This window comes from Cupressus sempervirens, chromosome 4 (assembly GCF_028749045.1).
Source record: "Cupressus sempervirens isolate cs-2001-9-10 chromosome 4, ASM2874904v1, whole genome shotgun sequence".
Lineage (NCBI taxonomy): Eukaryota > Viridiplantae > Streptophyta > Pinopsida > Cupressales > Cupressaceae > Cupressus > Cupressus sempervirens.
In genome coordinates this window covers 719,719,611-719,741,169 of record NC_143121.1, presented here as the reverse complement: position 1 = coordinate 719,741,169, position 21,559 = coordinate 719,719,611, and the positions used below count along the sequence as shown (strand labels likewise).

Here is a 21,559-nt window from a genome sequence, read left to right as displayed (position 1 = left end):
TGATATGGTTGATTTGGAGTTCCATATTTTTGCTAATGTGAATATGGATTTGGATTCACATTTTGTTGCTTATATGAATGGAGATTATATTTTTGATGATATAGATGTTGCTACCAATGTGAATTTGGATTACATGCTATGAATGTGCATTCACTTGTTGTTGACATGGTTAAGGATCTGTATGTTACAACTAATTTGGATTTACATGTTTCTTATATGGATTTTCTTGTGGTTGGCATAGTTGAAGATTTAAATGTTGCTCTTATTTTACATTTGGGCTTACATGTTGTTGATTTGGTTTTGGAGTTGCATGATGCTACTGATATAGTTTTCATGTTTAAGGATGTTATTGCTACTAGTTGTGATCAATTGTAGATATTGTTGGTGAAGCATTATGATGTTCATTTTGTTCCTAGGAGTGAGCATATTGATTGGGTTGTTGAGATTCATTTGATTTTGATGTTTGAGGAAATGGAGCAGAGATGTTGGGTTTGTGGATTTATTCTCTCTTCCTTGATGGATTGGAAGCCTTTGGTGAAGATGAGATTGGGTGCAAATATTTCTTTTGGCATCAAAGTGTGGGACACACTTTTCCATTTACCTTGGGAGTCTATTGTAGGAGCATCAAGCTTGGTTTTTTAAGACCCTATGTTTTATGCATTTAGGGTTATGTTTGAGGCATATTGGTGGACCTTTTCCTATGTGGGCATAATAATTAGAGTGATATTAGATGTAGAGCTCTTTTGGTGGTTGTTGGTAATGTGTTTTTTATTTCCTAGACAGACTTTGGAGATTGCTTCTACAAGCTTTGATGTGTGGGAGTTGACTTGTGTGATCTTAGAGGTGGATTTTTGGATGGCATGTGGGTCTATGTCTAAGGCTACATAGTCTTATGTTGTCTTATGGGTTAGTTATGATTGTAAACTTGGTGCCTGTCCTGAGTGTTATTTAGTCTTTCAAGCTAACTTATTGCTTGAGTGTTTATTTAATGTGAGTGTTAGGCTAACATGTGGCTTGGTTTAGTATAAGTAGAGGGACTTATGATGTCTAGTGGCATTATTATGAAGGAAGCATGGAGTAGCTATGAGCATCTTGAGGGATGGTAGCTAGTAGTTGGATCTTCGCATATGAGGATTGAGTTTTCTCTGTTTATAATGGTTGTAACATAGAAGGCCTTACAATCAAGCATGTTGGATGTAATTCATGTGATAATATTATGAGAATAAGTGTTGCTTTGATTTGATTCTCTTTGTTATTTGTTATCTTATGTTGTGTGGTTACTTGTCTGGGGATAGGTCACCTCCGAATGGGGTACACCCCACCTTGAATTACATAAGTATCATCCCCATTATGGTTTTGACCCTCTAACAAGGGTTTTTATGATACCAAAATCATTTTTTTACGTGTGATGATTGTGTGCTGATTTGTTGTTATTATCTTTTATTTTCTAGCATCAATTGTATGCTTTACTATTTAGAATTGAATATTTTATCTTAACATAATTGTGGTTGAAGTTTCAAATTACATGTTTTTATTGATTCACCCCCCACCCTTAGTAGCTAAGAATCCTAATAATTGGTAGTAGAAATCTGATCCTCTTGATAATAAGCACAAAATCTTGTGGAAAATATCCATAATCACAAAGAGTTATTGGTAAGAGAAGTAACTCGGAAGTGCAAATTACATGATATGAGAGTTGAAAAAAATTGAGAAATTCCATCATTGACAAGATGAATGAAAGTCATGTGACTACATATATCAACTACCAAAAGTAGTCATGTCCAAGCATTCTAACGAAGCAATCGCATAATTGATGAAGAATAATCAAAATCTTAAAGACAAGGTGGAAAAATTTAAGAGAGAACTTGAAAGTAAATCAATTAGGATGTGTGAATATATTGAAGGAAAAAAAGTAGCTAAGGAAGCTAGAAAATCAGTTCATGATGCAATGATAATTGTTGGGAATGCATTAAAGGAAAAGAATGAGTAACTTTTCAGCATTTCACAAGAGAATCCAATCATGCATGAAAATCTATATACAAATACTATGGAGAATCAATAAATTTTGACTAAGAATCAAAGATTAAAAGAAGAGAATAAGAAGATGAAGAAGGAACTACAAACTAAGAAAGATGCAAATACAAAGTTGAATCAATATAGTGATAGTTTGCAAAAACTTGGCAATCAATTGAAGAACTAAAGGATAAACAATAATACAATTGGTCTTGGTTACAACAACCAAGGAAAAATCATGATCGATTCAAGTCATCCAAAGCTGAATCCAAGAAGCAAAAAAAAAGCTAGAAGGAAACCACAAACAAATCAAATAAGAGGTCTAATAAACAGGTACTTGTTTTAGTTATGGAATGACTAGTCATACTATGGATCTATGTAGAATCAAATAGGTGAATAAGTTCTATTAATTTGAAGGTCATTTATATAACTTTCATAAGTATAGGAATGTTCCATATGAGTGAAAATCTAGGCCTAATAGTAGACCCAACAATAGTAGTTCTAATGGATATTCTTACACATGCAATAAGCATAACCATACACCAAAATATCTTCATGATGCAAGATGTATGTAAAAAAGGAGAATATAAATCCAATATAGTAATAAGGATAGAAGGATCTAACTCCAAGAAATTAAGACATGTGTTAGGTTCACCATTTTATTTAGGGTGGGAAAATGGAAGTAGACCAACCCTACATAAATGCAAGGGGAATACCAAGAACCACCCCTTTGGATTAGGTATGATGGAAAAAATAAGAAGTATCAATGCGAAACCTAATCAACAAGCAAATGAATGACTTGGATTTATTTCCTCTCAACCCCACCTTAAGAGGATTTAGTTAAAGACATGTGAATAAAGAAATGTTGAAATGAAAAGTATGAAAATGAATAGGAGGAGAGAACATCTTATAGAAAATAAACCTCAAAATTTGTTATTGAATGATGTACAAGAAGTTGTTGTAACCTAACATCTAGGTTAAAATCTATGAGGTGGACAAAACCCCAAAATCTTTTGATGATATGTTAGGGACGAACTTGAGCATTAGGGGTGTAGTGTAGCCCTAATTGACTATATGCAATACTGATTTTGATTTCATAGTTTCAAAGAAAGATAAAAAGGAGATCCATATTTGTAGCATATCCTTCAATCTAAGAACCAAAACCTCAAAATAAAAGGGTTTAGTATTTTAGTTGAGGAGGGGAGGGGGAGTGGGAGCAGGAGGTTCATTTTAGTCAAACCCTAATTTAGGAATTAATCTTGAATTGAAATAATTGAAATGGAATGCTAGCAAGTAGTACCTAGTAATAGATCTCACATGAAGCAATATACATCTATGAATATGCTCTTTAATCTAGAATGTAATCAAGTATGTAGATGCAATAGCTTTGACTCGGCTTAAAAAACCCTAGAAAGGAAATCAAAGTGAAACGAAAACCTTCTTGAATGTATGTGCTTGAAATATGTATTTGTAGATCATGTAGAAGATGAAAAATAGGATCTTGAATATATGAAGGGAAATCTTGAATGTTGAAAATACAATAGAAGATCTAGCATGAACTCCTTCAATGGCTTGAATGCACAAATACTTGATCTTCAATGGAGAAAGCTTGAATACCTTGAATGCTTGAAGAAGAACTTGAACTCTTGAAAAACTTGGATGCTTGAACACTTGAGCTTGTCTAGGTGGCTATGAAAAATGGAGTAAATGGAAGGGTTTAAATAGATGTTATAATTAACTAACTCTCGCAGGCTAAAGAACCTAGAAGTTAACACCCAAACATCCCAGAACATAGGACCCTAAGAAAGGGGCAAAAATAGTGAACTACACCCCTAATTGGCCCATAAGGGGAAGACTAAGCCCTTGATTGGTCAGGGGTGCACTTAGCCCTAGATGATCATGCGCACAAACCATCGAGGCTCCAAAATAGGTCTCAGGATCTAGAAATCAAGTCCAGATTTCAAAGAAAATTTGTTTTGGTGTGAGAAGTAGATTCCAAGTGGATAGATGGCTTAATAGGAGGGACCTAATGGAAATAGATCCTATCTTAAGCTTAATAACATGAAAATGGGAGCTTTTTAAAGAGGATCTATTACTTTTTACCCCGATTCCACCTAAGGGAAAGGACAAGAAAGGGAAGAAGAAATGAAAGAGAGAAAGAGATTGATGATATTGCAATAAATAGGTGCTAAACCTTACTCAAATTGGAGTGCTTCCAATTTAAGATGGTGTAGTAATGTATTATGTCATCTTTATCTACTATATCTAATTTGGGTAACTAGTGGAATACATAAGGGAGTTAGTAATGTGTAGAATATACTAGTGTTTGACTCTTTTGATTATTAAAGATATAGTGGTGTAAAATTCCCTATATTATTCTAACATGTTAGTGTATGTTTAATGAACCATTTGGTAAAATATACAAGAATTATATTTTTATCCATAAGGATCACTATTTAGGTTTGGTCATGTAATTTGGTGTGCATTCCATCTATGGTGGTATTTTTGCTACCTAGACTCATGTGAATTGAGAACTCCCTGTGTGCTTCTCTTATTTTAATTAAAGGTTTTTCCTCCAAGTACATGCCCCTTTTTGTTATTTTATTTCTATCTTTTTCTTTTTCTTTTGTCAACTTTGGAACATTGAGTCAACTATGATCTATAATCTCTCTTTGTGTTCTTTTTGGGGATCATAATTTAGGGGTGTCAAGATTCATTTTAAATTTATAGTAATCTCATACCCCAACTCATAAACCTAATTTATCATTTTTTCTTCTTGTCCACATATTATTGGAGAATATTAGAATTTTTGGAGAAGGAGAGAGGAATGGAGGCTTATGCTCAGAACATGCTGGAGATCTCTAATAGGGATAGTTTAAAGAAGACCCCAGTTGATAAGGATATCATTCCGAAGGATGGGAAGGGTAATGTTGAAGATGGGACCCAAATGGAGTCTATTTTGTCTAAGGGGCCTTTAGCCAAGGAGACTTTGCTGGAAGGAAACTTTGTTAGAGGTGAAGTTAAGGACCTTCTTACTATTTCTCATGATGAGGAAGCTGTGTGGGAAGAGGAGGGATATGATGCCAATTGGATTCCTGTTGGTAAATATGCTAAAGGCAGAAAGAAAGGATGAAAAAAAGAGGAGGAGTTTGCATCTACCAAGAACATTAAGAAAGGACCCAAGGCATAAGGGGAGACTAAAATTCTAAAGAGTAGATCCGGTGGCCTTTCTTCTATGTATCTTGGGGCTACCCTCAAGAATGGGGATGTTGGGTCTTCCCCCTCTCTAGTGGGAAGACCTTCCAACTTGTAGAAGAAAAAAAATTGAGACCAATAGGAGCATTGTTGATGGTAGTCAGAGAACCATCCTTGAAGCAAAAAATTTCCATAAATTATGAAGATAATCTCATGGAATATTTGAGGGTTAAATAACCCTCATAAGAATTATATTTTGAAAAACATGATTAGGGATAATAGGCTGGATATTTTTGTTATTCAATAAACTAAGATGATAAAGGATAAGGTGGAATGTCTTCCAATTTTCAAGAGTGGAAGGATTATTGGAAATTATTCTAAGGAAGCATCAGGTGGTATGGTTGTTTTTTGGATAAATAGGTGGATTCAGGGGGAGATTATCTCACAAAATAGAAACATGATGGATGTTAGTTTCATAAACTCTAAAGATGATTTTAGTTGGGTCCTTAGTAATGTATATGCCCCCAACTCCAAATGGGGAAGAAAGGCATTGTGGGAAGAAATCTCTAATCAAAGAAATTTTTTTGCTGATGAGAATTGGATTGTGATGGGGGACTTCAATGTTTAAGTGGGACTTCTTAAAAAAAAAATTTGATTCATTTCAAATGTTTAAGTGGTATTTGGCTAGGGTTGAGAAGGAAACATGAAAGAGTCTAAAGTTCCTAAGATCAGACAGAGGAGGAGAGTTCACATCAAAAGAGTTTGAGATATTTTGCAATGACAAAGGAATTAAAAGGAAAACTTTAGCACCAAGAACTCCACCTTAGAATGGCATTGTAGAAAGAAGGAATAGACCAGTGATAAACTATGCCAGAGCATTAATGATGGAGAAAAATGTTGCTCTAAAATCCTGGAGAGAAGTTGTAAGTACAACAGTCTACACCCTGAATCGAGTACAAGTCAAGAAAGGTACAAATGCAACACCTTTTAAATTATGGTATGGTCACTCACCCAATGTAAAACATTTCAAAGTATTTGATTGTAAATGTTATATTCTTAAAGATTCTAGAAATGGCAAGTTTGATGCAAAGAGTGATGAAGGCATATCCTTTGGATACTCGACTAGAAGTAAAGCATATAAGTGTTTGAATACTAACACTAATAAGATTGTGGAGAATGAAAATGTAAATTTTGATGAGCATGTGGAAGTTTAGGTTGATGAAATCAAGAAACCAAAAGAATACAAATCCTTTGTATACTTCTATGAAGGGATGCCTACTGAAGAAGAAGCTGCCAATCAAGTTGGGAATTAGCAACAAGTTTCAATATCGGCCAAATCACAGCCAATGAATGTCGAGTTGCATTTAGAAGCCAAGCTATAGAATGAAGAAAATGTACATTCTAATTCTAGAATTAGTACACATGGAAGAGATGATGAAATATCAGATAGAGATGTGCATAGTGACTCTGAAACTAAAAAATCAAACATGGAAAGAATGACAGAAACAAGACTATCCAAGTATCTGAGAAGACATCACCCTACTGAACAAATCATTGAAGACAAGGAAGCTAGACCAATGACAAGGAACAAACTAAGGAATGAATCATGTCTGTTGAGCAAGATTGACCCCAAAATAGTGAAAGATGCACTACAAGATGATAATTGGCATAAAGCTATGAAAGAAGAGATAGATCAGACAGAGAAGAACAAAACTTGGACCTTAGTTCCAAGACTAGCTAATAAAAATGTGATTGGTACCAAATGGGAGTTTCGGAACAAGCTAGATGAGCATGGTGAGATCACAAGAAATAAGGCCAAACTAGTCTACAAATGTTATGCACAAGAAGAAGGACTAGATTATAGGGAAACATTTTCCCTTATTGCAATGATGGAAGGAGTAAGAACTCTACTTTCTTATGCTACTTATAAAGGTTTCAAATTCTACCAAATAGATGTAAAGTATGCTTTTTTGAATGGTATACTGGAAGAGGAAGTCTACATAGAACAACCAGAGGGATTTATTGACGACAACAACAAGGATATGGTTTGTAAACTGCATAAAGCACTCTATAGTTTGAAGCAAGCACCTAGAGCATGGTATGAGAGACTGCACAAATATCTTGTAAAGATTGGATTTGAGAGAATAGATGAAAACAACAAACTGTATATCAAGGCAGAAAAAGGTAAAGACATTTTGATATCTGAAATCTTTGTTGATGACATAATATTTGGAGGAAAAGATGTCTTATGCAAAGATTTTGTTGATAAAATGAAACATAAGTTTGAGATGTCAATGTTTGGAGAAATAAAATTCTTTGTTGGATTGCAAGTACATCATCTGAAGCATGGCATATTTGTGACCCAATAAAATTATATCAGGGAGATACTCAAGACATTTGGTGTAGAAGATTCAAAACTAGTCAGTACACCAATGATAACAGGACATAAGTTATCCAAGAATGATGAGTCAGCTGAAGTAAATTAGACAATGTATGGATCAATGATTGGAAAGTTATAGTATGTTGTGCATAGTAGATTGGACATTGCATTAGCTATTGGAATAGTGGCAAGATTTTTTGCAAATCCAAGAGAAAATCATCTGATGGCAGTAAAAAGAATATTAAGGTACCTAAAAGGAATAGATGACTTTGAATTATGGTACAAGAAGAGTGAAAAGTTTGAGTTGAAAACCTGCACTGATGCAGATTGGGGAGGTAATATTGATGACAAAAAAAGCACTAGCAAAGTTGCACTTTTCTTAGGTAAAAGATTGGTCACTTGGACCAGCAAAAAGAAAAATTGTACCTCACAGTCCATAGCAGAAGTTGAATATATTGATGTTGCTATCAACTGCACCAATATTATATAGATTAAACATCTGCTGCAAGGTATGAAGGAAGAGGTAACTAAACCTTTGATACTCTATTGTGATAACACAAGTGCCATCAACATATCAAAGAATCTTGTGATGCATGCCAAAAAAAAACATATTACAATTAAGTATCACTATGTAAGAGAATTGGTGGAAGATAAGCAAGGATGGAATATGTCAGCTCAAAGGAACAAATTGCTGACATTTTCACAAAAGCACTACCTAAAGATGCATTTGAGTATCTTAGAGGTAAGTTAGGGGTGATACCCCTATCCAAGGCTATTTGAGCAACGGAAAGACTACCCTACATCAAGTGAGTTGTATGTTGAAATGTTACAAATTGATGCAAAGGATACTTACTTTAAGTTTTTTCATGAAGTAACTAAAGTGTTGAAGTTCCAAATCAGTCACAAGCAAGGTGACAGAGGGAGAAATTGGAGTTCCTACAAATGTTACACTTACATGATAATATGCTAAAATAATATTTTTTTGGCATTGTTGTCATAGAGGGAGAAATAGCAGAAACTGATCAAATCTACAAAATCAAATGGAAAAAGGGAGAAGTAGTTGATACTAGAATAACAAAAAATGATCAATACAGAGGAAGAAATACTATGCAGAGGGAGAAATGACATGGTACATTTAAAGAAAAAAAATGTAAGAGGGAGAAATAGTAGTTAAGAAGAGAAAAGTTGATCAAAGTGGTAAGCTACAAAAAAGAGGGAGTCATACAAGAACTGATCAAACATGCAGAAGGAGAAGAAATAGCAAAAAGGAAACAACAACTAAAAGGGACAAGTAGAAGCAAAAAAAAATCAAGATAGCAGATCAAAGAGGGAGATGTGAAAGCTAATGAAAATAGAAATAGTAACAAAATTTCTTTTTGGCATTTGATTTACTGTTTTAACCTAGTTCACATTTTGATAACTTGGTTGATCAGTTTGGTTTTCCATCAATGCCAAAGAGGGAGATTGTTGAAAATCTGATTGAAAAGATTGCCATTGAAGAAGGTAGATTTTTTGCAAAGAGGGAGATTGTTGATAAAGAATGTTTTTAATCATTATTTTTTTACTGATGTCAAACCTGCTATTTGTTGGAATGACAAATGCTTATAAGATCCAAGTACTATCACTTAGTTGATTGATGAAGAGGATTTAATCGACAAGATGAAACAAAAGTACCTAAGAGAAAGGTTGAGTTATGGTTTTTTAATGAAGTGCAAGGATTAGTTAAGACAATGGTAAAATGGTGTATTGATAATACACTTGAAGATACAGAGTTTGGCCACACTAAGAAACCTTGGAAGAATAAGTTGTAACAAGGCTGTCTGCAAAGCTTGACTAAGTTCATTAGTGAATGTTGAGCAGATTTTTAGTTAGTGCCAAGCAAAAGAAAAAATCTAGTCTGTCAAGTGATACAGAAGGAGCTGAGCAAGTTCAGGTGCCAAGAAAGTAATGGGTGTCGAGCATCAGAAAAAACTCAATGGATACCAAGTGAATCCATAGTAGGTGTTGAGCATCAGTAAAATGTAGTAGGTGTCGAGTGTCACAATATGTGCCAAGCACCAAATTTTCAATAATGTCGAGTTGTTGCATTATTTGAAAAGTCAAAGATTCATCAAATTTGAGCCGACAAGTTTGTTACCTTGAATTTTGTGAACTAGATGGAGGATAAGGATGATGAGTTGGTGGCACAAAATTTTAGGTAAACTATTTTTGGGTGAATTTAGGAGGATTCTTCATGATGTTTCTAGAAGGAACAAGATATGGGTTAGATTCATTGAATCCTACCTAATCCATTCAATTTGAAATTCAAAGCAGGAAGATTCAAGTAGGAAAGAGGATTCTAGACTTCTATTTAAGGAGTCACGGGCCAAGAAGCTAGAGTGGTTGGGGTGCCAAGTTGCAAAGTTGTTGAAGTATAACAAGGAGAAGGCATTAAGAAGGAAGAACAGAGCATAGAGGTTCTGCTTCAAGAAGTGGCCATATAGGAGATTACACTGGTACATCGAGCATGGAGACTCAAGGAGACAAAGCTTGAAAGGAGGACAAGCTGTCAAAGCTACGAAGACTGAAAGCCAGGCAATGTTGTGAGTTGAACAAAGATCTAAACTCTGTAAGTTAAGTTTTGAGTTGTATCAGGTCAAAAGCCCTTTTTCTTACTCTCTAACAATTGGATCAGTTAGGGTAAAATCCTATGAGCTTATGTTGGTTTAATAGCCATTTGTAAATCCTTTAACAGGGTGGTATTCCAACTGAATGTTCTAAAGTCTTCTAACCAAGCCCACTTCTAACAGAGTGGTTAAATCCTTTAACCAGGTCACATTTAATAGTGTGTTGTAGCCTTTAATAGGGCAGGCCTTTCATAAGGCATCACTTCAGAAAAGTGAGAATTGAGTAGCATGTTACTGGTGGTTTTTCCCAATTTGGATTTTCATGTAAATCATTGTGTTATGTGTTGATCTTTCATGTGTTATTTTTGCATGTTGATTTTTAGTAACTTGCTAAGTAGAAAAGTTTAAGCTTGGATGCATAAATAGTTTAATGGGCTCACTTTACTTGGTGAAAAAAATTTATTAGGACATTTGGACCTTGAATAACTGATTCATCCCCCCTCTTAGTTATTCTAAAGCAATTCTAACATTTCTCTTCTTGTCCACATATTATTGGAGAATATTAGAATTTTATGTAGTTTAGGTCCCAGTTTAAAAATAAATAAATTTGATTAAATAAAATAAATGTTAGTTACTAGGAAGATACTTTCTTGTTAAGGAATTTAATTATATTACATATTTATAAAGAAAATTGTGAATAAATGTAAAACCATCTAGTTAATTTCCTTCAAATATCAATGTATCATTTTTCAATTATTTCTTCATTTGGTATAAGAGAGTCTTTAACAATCTATGTCTATGTGAAGATGGAATAATAGTTATAATGAAGAAATTCAAAGAATGGTTTTGGGTTTCTAAAGTAATTAGTTTAAAGTTCATTAGATATTGGTTGCTTGGTTGTGAAAACTCTAAAATTTTCTTCCAGTTTCCGATAGTGATGTGAGAGTTGTGAAACATAGTATGATTGTATTCTTATGGGCATTATTTCAAGGTTGTTAAAATATAAGCCATATAGAAAATGGCTAGATCAATATAAAGGAAAGTTTGTGATCACTTCAAGAATTAGGTAGAGTTTTTTGTAGGAGCCATGTAGAAGATGTGCCCTTTTGAATATTAGCTTTATTTTTTTATTTCCTAGTGTAATGAGTGTTGGGATTAAAGAAGGTGCATTTTTCCTATGCAAAGAAAGCAATAAACTAGTGTGTGTGAACAACACTTGGGGATAATTAATTGCATGATACACAACCTATTAATCTCACTAAAGAAAAAAGAGGGCATGACATCATGTCAGTCCTTTCAAGAAGAAAGGTGGAAAATAATCTTTTGGGTGCACATTGTAGTATTCATATTTAGTTTAAGCTCTATTAAGAACTTAAGGAGGCATCAAAATCACTTGGAGGAGATGTCAAATTTTTAAGGAAATTTGCCTCGCATTAAAAAAAATATTAGTGATTTGTACAATATAGGAGGGATTATATCCATATCACTTCAGTGTTAAATAGACTTATAGGAGTGTGGAATTTCAAACAACAGACATCTCATGTATGCGACTAGAGGTGGCATTAGACACACTGAAAGGAGATCTGGAATTTTGGAGGAAGTGTGTCTCATTGTACATGGAGGTTGTGAACACTTCATATTCTCTCATGTACAAATCTGTATAGTGGGTTATTCAATGAGTAGATCAAACCAAGCAGTTAGTCTATTATTTAATAGGTGAGCAAGGAGGATATGTTAAGAAACTTCATAAAAGTCTCTTAAAGGGTTGGATTCAAATCCCTTGTAATGTTCCATTCTTTTTAAAATAAATGTAAAAAAGAGGCAATATTGAAAACTATTACATTTTTATGAAAGTTAGTCTCTACTTTTAGAATAAATAAAAGAATATTAACAAAATAAAATTTAGTTGACAAGAAGGTACTTTCTCATTAGGTAATTTCTATACTTTTATAATGGAAAATAAAGCATTATATTTTGAAGCAATAGAAAACCATTCAATTTAGTTTAGTTAGATATCAATGTATCATTTTTCTATTTCTCTTCACAAATTGTAAGACAAATGCAACTCATCTCCTCTAATTCATCATCCATGTTGCAAGTACCATATTTATAAGGCTTGGTGAAGCATGAACGATAATATGACACATAGATATCTCCCCTTTAAAACCCTCTTTTGAGTGATCGAGAAAATCACTTCAAACAAAATCCTATAGGAATCATGGAAAGCTTTGAAAAACAAAATCAAAGCTTCTTGTGTCATTGATAGAAATTCAATTTTTAGTTGGTGGCATGCTAAGGGTAGAAAGAGTTGAAGTATTGACGTATTAGTTTTTTATTTTATTTTAGAGATTATTTCCATTTCTCTCATTTTTTTAAAAATTTTCTTCACATTCCTTTGTCTTCTTATCATAAGGTTTTTATCCTAGTATTTATGTAAGGTTTTGAGTATATTCCATGGTATTTCCGACATTAAAATTTTCCTTGGTCAAGGTATTTTCTTTTGTATTATTATGCACCAAAAACCTTATGTTTAAATGACTCATTCATCAAGGTTGAGTTATAGGTATTTGGAGTTCTTCTTGTGTATGGTTGTGCTTTAACCTTTAGCCCACCATATGATCTTTTTGAACTAGCGATAGCTAGGGTTACCAAAGAAACATAAAGTCACTTGGAAGCTAATAAAATAATATATAGAGTGACCTTACCTAACATATCATGTGATGACTACCTTGGGAGTAAGAGTAATTAAACAAGGTTTATTAAATCATTAAATTTTAAGAATATCAATATTTCAATTTTCAAGTTATGAATGGAATATAACCCCAAAAATATTAATCCCTAATCCTTGGAAAATTGTTTTAAAAATAATTGAGTAAAAAAGGAAATAAAAAAGTTAAGATTGATGTTTGTAGATCAAGGTTGAAACTAGTCTCTTTGCATAAGATGATAAAACTTCATATTAGAAACCCTGAATCATGACTCCTAATCAACATTAAAAGGCTATTATAAAGAAGAATATGATATTCAAATACAATATCAGAGATTAGGAATACAATTATATTTTTCATAAGGAAATAGGGCATGATGATCCTCGATGAAAAATCCCAAATAGTAAAATTTGAGATAATGCCAAATATCAAGCCCTAAGTTTCCACATGCAAAGTTAATCGTGGATCATCTTTAAAAAGGTTGACCTATAAATCAAGAGTATAAAAGAAAACCATTTTCAAAATCCCCATAACTAAATCATCAAACTTCATAGTCCAATATTTTTTTTAAAAATTGTTCATTTTTTAATATTAAATGATATAATGAACATTGAACCCCAAGCTTGAGAATCTTTGAATTTTTTACCTTTTTATTGAATGTCAAACATCTAGTCTAGGAGTTTGTCATGTTCATTTTAATACATTATGTCTTTGCATAGCCTTTAACTTTAGATACTTAAACATCAAGCCAATTTTTTTAGAATTTGGGATCTTGGATTCTAATCATTATAAAGAAATTTTAAATTTGGTCAAATATAATGCATGAATTCTCTAGATCAAAAATATTAGAAAAAATATAGATGGTGAAACTCTTTTTGAATAAAATTTTCATAAATTCATTTTTATTTATTTTTAATTACAAAAATATAATCTATTAAAGCTAGGTTGAACCTTGCTAACCTCTCATTTATTCTACATGGTCATTAATACCTTCTCTACTTAGTAATTTATAACTCATTACAAAACTTCAAGTTCATACACCCTTAAAATGAGAGAAGCCCTCAATAAATATAGGACAATAGATAAAAACATTAGTGTCACTTTTTCAATAACCTCCATTTGTAAATAATTAATAATATTATGTTTATTATAATATAATTATTTTAAATGGGATATGCTTAAATGAGCATCTAATATATAATTATATATAACCTTGTATAGAATATTAAATGAATGTTATAAGGTTATGACTCCTAATTATATTGTTTTAACACTCCCCCTTAATGTTGACAAGGTTATCACATGTCAACTTTCATAAAATAAAATCTAAAGGACCTCAATAACATAGTTCCTTTTTTATAGATTTTTCCTATGATGGACTCTCATATTCCCACTTGTTCCCAAATTTCAAATTCACATTTTCCACTCCTATAGATTGGAAGAAACAAAGCCTATAAGAAGGTTCCCTTGGCTATATAGTATAATTACTATAACATTTTGGTTACTATAACCTCTATTCTAAAGTTTGTGGTGGGAAAGGAGCTATTTATTTGAAGAAGTTTTCTCGTGTTTGTAGATTTCATTGCTTGTGGTTGTATCTAATAGCACTAAAATCTTGTATCGTTGAAGTTAAGACCTAGTCATTTGGTAAGGTGGGAATATATATGTGATTGCAACTACTTCATGAATTATTTTGACTTTGTAGAGGATAGAAATGTTGTCAGTCCCTTGGAGTTTGGAAATGTGATTTTTCATGAATTTTTCTTTTTCCTTAGACTCCCTCCTTCATCCCCCTTTTGGACCCTATTATATATTTTTTCCCACTTAGGTCAAGCTCTCACATACCCCTTTTCAATTTTGGTGTTTACTTTTGTGTTTTGGTCTATTAACAAGAAATAGGCCAATTTATCATGTTTGGTCCTAATAAAAACCTTTTCTCTAACACCTACTTTATGATAATTCTAGTAGATTTTGGCCTTGCTAAATAAATTTGCATTGAGATCTCTCTTTGGGTGAGAGAATTGCATTGGAGATAGATCCTAAATTATAGAGGCATCACTTTCAAATGTAGGCAGTGCTTTGAACCTAGACACTTGACCTCATCTTGTCCTTATGATTCACAGTTCACTCATCTCCTAGCTAATAGAGATTTGCTAAATAGTTCATTTATGCCCTTCTTTGGATAGTTAAAATACAATTATGATTCTCAAGAAGATTACGTCTCCTCTTCCCTACCATTCCTCCTGCTTTGGTGGGTCATTATAGCTTAGGTCTAGTTGTTTCTCTAGAGACCCTATCTCCTTAGGTGATTGTTGTTCCTGCTAAGGAGGTCTTTGATTATAGTGTTCCCTTCATGAATTTTTGTGTTGACTATGATGTTATAGATCCTTATAGTGCTCACTCAAGAACAATAATAATCTCATCTATGGTCTAGGAATCCTTCTCTCTAAAGTATAGGTTTCCTCTTTTATGGTCGACAACTCACTTATCTAACTCATCTACTACCTGTAATGACTCATGTAGAATTTCAGCCATTACTTCTCTAAATTCAAATGTTTCTCTCTATGTCATTCATAGACACATACAAAAAAAATTTAATTTATTTTCTTTCTACAAGTTGTAGATTGATTCATTAGAGAAGTTTCTAGGCCCTAGCTTCAATCTTCTTTAAGTTTTTTATTTGTGGTTTTGAATACTTTCAAAACTATATTTGTTCATTTAGATTTGTTCTTGAATTTGACCCTAACTCTATTATTTACGAGTTGAGTGCTTTGTTTTGTTGCTTTAGGAATTGATTATATTCTAGCTCTAGTTTAGACTGTTTGATAACACAAATGTATTCCAATATGAAGATTGTGCATTCCAATCTACATGAAACTCTTCATTTTCATAAATTTTAATCCTAGATTTTTAGTAATGATACTACAAGATCTTATAAAAATATAATGGATCCATGGTAACCTGAAATTAGTCTCTCTCTGGATTCATTATATAGTGTATGCAAGTCTTATACAATACAATACTTTTATGAGTGGAAGATTTATAAGGAGAATAATTTATTTAAATATTCACATAAGATTCTTAAAAGCATTCTTGTAGGACTTTAAATTCTATATAGTTTTTGAGTCAAACTCATTGACCCATGTTTCATAAATAGGGATTCACAAAACCCATCTTTCATTGCATTTAAGCAATACTTACACAAATGAAATAGATAAAATTTCTATTACTAAATTAAAAGAATAATAATTTTATTATTACTTTTGTACTGACACATATATCAAAATATACCTTCAATGATTTGTTTACCAAAGTAAAGGCATTTTAGGGTTTGTAGTCTTAGCGTACCCGTTTGTTTGTTGTAGACGACACAGTGTAATGATGTTTGGCCATCGAATCCCTTGATGTAAATCTCCATGGGGGTAGGATCAAAGAAATCCTCAAGTTTGTCAATGATGTCCATGTGAACGGCCAAGGCAGCTTTGAATACAGTCGTTTCACCAGCTCTATTCACTACATTGGCAAGACCAGAATCTTTATTCAGTACACTGACAAGACCAGAAGAACGTTACAGTAGAATCTCTACAACCTCAGCATGCCCTCCACTAGCAGCTTCATGCAATGCTATGATTCCATGCACGTTCTGTCTGCTCAACAACCCACTATTCCCCACTTCCAAATCAGATGGAGGCAACAACTTTTTTACAATCTTTTTGCTACCATAAAATGAGACAATGTGGAGAACAGTATTCCCAGCATGACTAACTTCTCTCCATATATATGTGAAAACTCAAAAAAAATTGCTCGGCACTAACTATTGCCGAGTGCTAATTTTGCTTGGCACTTTAAGGAGCCGAGTGGCAGGAGGGTGCCGAGTGAGCTTGGTACATGAAGGAGCAGAGTGAGCTCGGCATGTGAAGGGAAACTCGATACAAATGGATGTCGAGTGAGCTCAGTAGTGTGGATACTAAGTGAGCTCGGTGACCACTACAAGGTGGAGCTCGATAGAAGAAGATGCCAAGTAATCTCGGCTTAAACTACAGAGAGAAAACTCAAACAAAGGCAAGACTAAGTGACAGATTTACAACCTAGATATTATCACCATTAAAACTAGAGAGCCAAACCTTGAAGCTTTCAACAATGAACTTCTTAAATGCAATAAACAGAGGAAGAACAATGGATGCACGTATGCCTACTTGCTTGCTATTCAACCTTGATTAAAACTATTACAAAATTTGGGAGCATTCGGCTACAACCAAAAAGCCCTAAAATAACCCTAAAACTTCAAACTTTAAACTTGCAGCTCTAATGGCTGCATACAATAGTGCTTCGAGCAATCACTGCTTCATAGGACAAAACCAATAAACTACGAACTTACAGAATAACAAGAAAAAACACGTGCAACTGCAGGCACAAAACACTACCTCCTGTCTCTACAACTTGATATGTTGATCACTTCCTTTTCTTCTTCTTTCTCTGCTCTGCTCTACAACTTCTAATATTCTTCAACTTCAACTCTATCTGTCTGGTCGAATGAATGTGAGAAATTCCTTTGTCTTACTAGCAAAACATTTTCCCTCTCATTTCCAAATTTGAAAACTCACCGACCACATTCAATTTTTTCTAAACATTTTGCAATCCATTAGGTGATAGGTGGGTGTTTGGCTCCAGGGGCAAACAACTATATGCAATAAATATTCCAACACTCCCCCTTTGTCCTGAGCCAAACAAACAAGGATCATTGTTGATCCAAATCAACTACACCAAGACACTCTCTTAGGCGTACAAAACTTCCAATGCCTAATGGCATTGTGAAAATGTCTGCTATATGCTACTCAGACTTGCAAAATTCTATTTTGATATCCCCATTCTCCCACCAAATCTCTGATGAAGTGATATCTGATCTCTATATGCTTGCTTCTATCATGGAAGACTGGATTCTTGGACAATGCAATTGATAGATTTTGTCACAATAAATTGTGGTTCCATCTTCTTGCCTTTCATTCAAATATGTTAAGATCCTCCTTAACCAAATAGCTTGACATGATGCTACATTCACTGCTATGTATTCAACTTCTATTGTAGATTGAGTAATAATAGGTTGCTTCTTGGATGCCCATGAAATTGCACTTGATCCCATATGAAACATGTATCCGAAAATGTTCTTCCTATCATCTAGATTTCCAACCCAATCACTATCTATATAACCTACCAACTTGAAACCATTTTTTGCAGTATGAAAAATTCTGAATCCCTTGGTACCATTCACGTACTTTAGGATCCTCTTTCTCACTTTCCAATGGGAATCCTTTGGTGTTTCCATAAATCTAAAAATCTAACTTACTGCATGCATTATGTCTGGCTGAGTTGTAGTCAAATACATCAAACTTCCAACCATACTCTTGTATAGTGTTGGATTCACACTTTTGCTGCAATCTTCCTTACTCAACTTTAGGCCTACTACTGTTGGTGTTGGGGTTGCCTTACTATTCTGCATCTTGAATCTTTCCAAAATCTACCTTGCATATTTTTCTTGAGAGATGAAGATGCCATCATGCATTTGTTTTACTTCTATGCCTAGAAAATACTTCAAGAGACTTAGGTCTGTCATTTCAAATTCATTTTGCATGGCCTCTTTGAACTCACCAATTACAAAATTATCATTTCCAGTGAAAATTAAATCATCAACATATAAGACAACAATCAACACATTACTATTTGCTTCCTTGATGTAAAGAGTGGGATCACCATCACTTTTGCTAAAGCCATTGCTCATCAAATATGAGTCAATTCTGTTGTACCATGCCTGTGGAGCTTGATTGAGCCCATAAAGAGCTCTCTTCAATCTATATACCTTGTTCTCTTCACCTATAACTTCATAACCAGGTGACTGCTCCACATACACTTCTTCCTTCAATACACCATTTAGGAAGGTAGACTTCACATCCATTTGATATACCTTCCATTTGTATTGGATTGCAATTGCTATGATAGCACACACGGTTTTCATTCTTGCAACTGGGGCATATGTCTCATCATAATCTCTGCCATACTGTTGTTTGTACCCATTGACTACTAAACATGCCTTATGCCTATCTATTTTTCCTTCAGCAATGCACTTGGTCTTGTATACCCATTTCACTCCAATTACTTGTTTCTTGGGAGGCAATATAGTTAACTCCCATGTCTCATTTCTTTCAATAGCATATATTTCCTCATCCATGGCATTACACCATTTCTCCTTTTTTACAACTTACTTAAAATATATTGGGTCACTATGAGAAAATAATGTAAAATTTACACTCTCATCATAATCTTCTTCATACCTTTCATCTTGGTATATCTCCCTTAGACTTTTAGTCTTTCTTTCCAATAGGGAGGTGAGAGTGGGATCTAAATTTTCAGTATTGTTGTTGCTACTATTTTGCATACTAGCTTGTGGCTGTCTTAATGTGCTTGGAGTTGTTGCTCGACATGTTAAGGGTTGCTTGCCTTTTTTCCTTTGTCTACAATCTATGTTTGTTGCTCTATCTTCTTGCTGATCACCAATGTCATCTTCTTCCTTTTCAATGGTAGGCACTTTACTTGAAGTGCTTGAGGATTCATCTACCGAGCCATCCCATGATTGGTTTTCAAAAAACTCCACATCTCTTGAAATGATGATCTTCTTGTTAATTGGATCATATAGCCTATAGGTCTTTGATTCTGAGCTGTACCCTGTGAAGATGCACTTCACACCTTTATCATCTAGCTTTTGCCTTTGTTCCATAGGCACATGTGCATATGCTACACATTCGAACACTCTCAAGTGCTCAACTATCCATCTGCCCCTTGACCAAGCCTCAAGAGGTATCTTATCACAAACTAATTTTTAGGACACCTATTGATCAAGTATACTATTGTTGTTACAACTTCTCCCAAATATTCAGTTGGGAGTCCTTTTTCTTTCATCATGCTCCTTGCCATTTCAACAATGGTCATGTTTTTCCTCTTAGCCACTCCATTTTGCTGTGGAGTATAATTGGCTATAAGCTCTTTTCTTAGGTCATTTTTCCTACAAAAATTTACAAACATATTGGGGGTTTACTCCCCTTCTCTATCTAATCTAAGGACCTTAATATAGTGTCCACATTCTTTTTGAGCCAGGGCTTTAAATTCTACAAATTTATCAAATGCTTCAGATTTGTTCTTCAAGAAATACACCCATGTCCTATGACTGAAATCATTTATAAATGTCATAAAATAGATACTCCTCCCAATAGAAGTAGTTTGCATAGGGCCTACCAAATCAGAATGCACCAATTCTAATGGTGCTATAGCCCTTCTAGAATTTCCATAATTAAAGGGAAGCCTATGTTGCTTACCCAATATGCAAGCCTCACACTTGTCATATGAATTTACAATGCTTGGCAAACCATCTACCATTCTTTTCTTGGACAATAAATTTAAACCAACAAAGCCAAGATGTCCATACCTAAGATGCCAAAGCTTGGAGGGATCTTTAATCATGCTCCTAAGAGTTGATTGTTGGTGTACTATTTTACATGCATGCTTGGGAGGTGCAACGTTGACTTGCGAAGAGAAACATGTCTCTATCCTCAATAAAAACATCTAGTTCTTTGTCATTTGAACTGTTGCAAGTAATCTATTACTCCCATCCTTCTCATGAATGACACACTTGTCATTTTTCATTAGCACCTTGTATCCATTTTGAATGAGTTGTCCAACACTCATCAAATTGTACTTCATATCGGAGGCAAAATACACATTTTGTATTTCCTTCTTCTAACCTTGCTTGGTGCGGACCATAATAGATCCTTTGCCCACTATGGGAATGGTTCCATTATTTCCCATTTTAATTTCAGACTTAAAAGTCTTATCAATGAAAGAGAATAAACTTTCATTACCACTCATGTGGTTCTACATCCGCTTTCCAAGTACCATACCTTAGGGCTTCCTTCTTCACTAATGTTACACATGATGAAGGCTATGGGATTATTTGCATTTCACATGTTCACATCAGCCACATTAGCACTCTGCTTTGACTGATCACCTTATTTCTTCCAGCATTCACCTGCATAATGTCCATACTTATGACAATAGTAGCATTCAACATTACTTTTGTTGGAGTTTTAATTCTTCTTACCTCCTCTAGCGTTGCCTTGAGAGGTGTTTTCTCCCTCTTGATTGCTTGCTCTTCCTGAGCTTTCTGCACCAACAATCCTTTGACCATTCCTTCCATGACCTCTGCTTCTTGAACCTCTACCGGAGCCATTTCTACCTCTCCCCCTACCTCTTGAATTCTCTTGAGCCTTGAAAGATTGCTCTTGGGAAGTAGTAGCTGACATGTTTATCCAGTGCTCATGGGTTTGAAGAGTTCCCATCAACTCATCCATGGTCAATGTGGTGAGGTCCTTTGCTTCCTCTATGGTCATGACAAGATTGTCATATTTCTGAGGTAAACTCCTTAGTATCTTCTCTACAATTCTCTACTCATCATAGTCTTCTCCATTTGATTTGAGCTAGTTTATCAAAGTGGAGATTCATGAGTTGAACTCTGCAATAGGTTCATTATCTCTCATTTGAAAGTTCCCAAACTCTCTTCTGATCATTTGTAGCTTCACTACTCTGACCTTATCAGTTCCCTTGAAGTTTGT

At 34.1% G+C, this 21,559-nt stretch overlaps 1 pseudogene; it reads right to left on the bottom strand.

Moving 5' to 3' along the window:
* Nucleotides 1–21,177, bottom strand: part of LOC149563297 (uncharacterized) — a 72,407-nt pseudogene extending 51,230 nt beyond the window's left edge.
* Nucleotides 21,178–21,559: the final 382 nt, after the last annotated feature.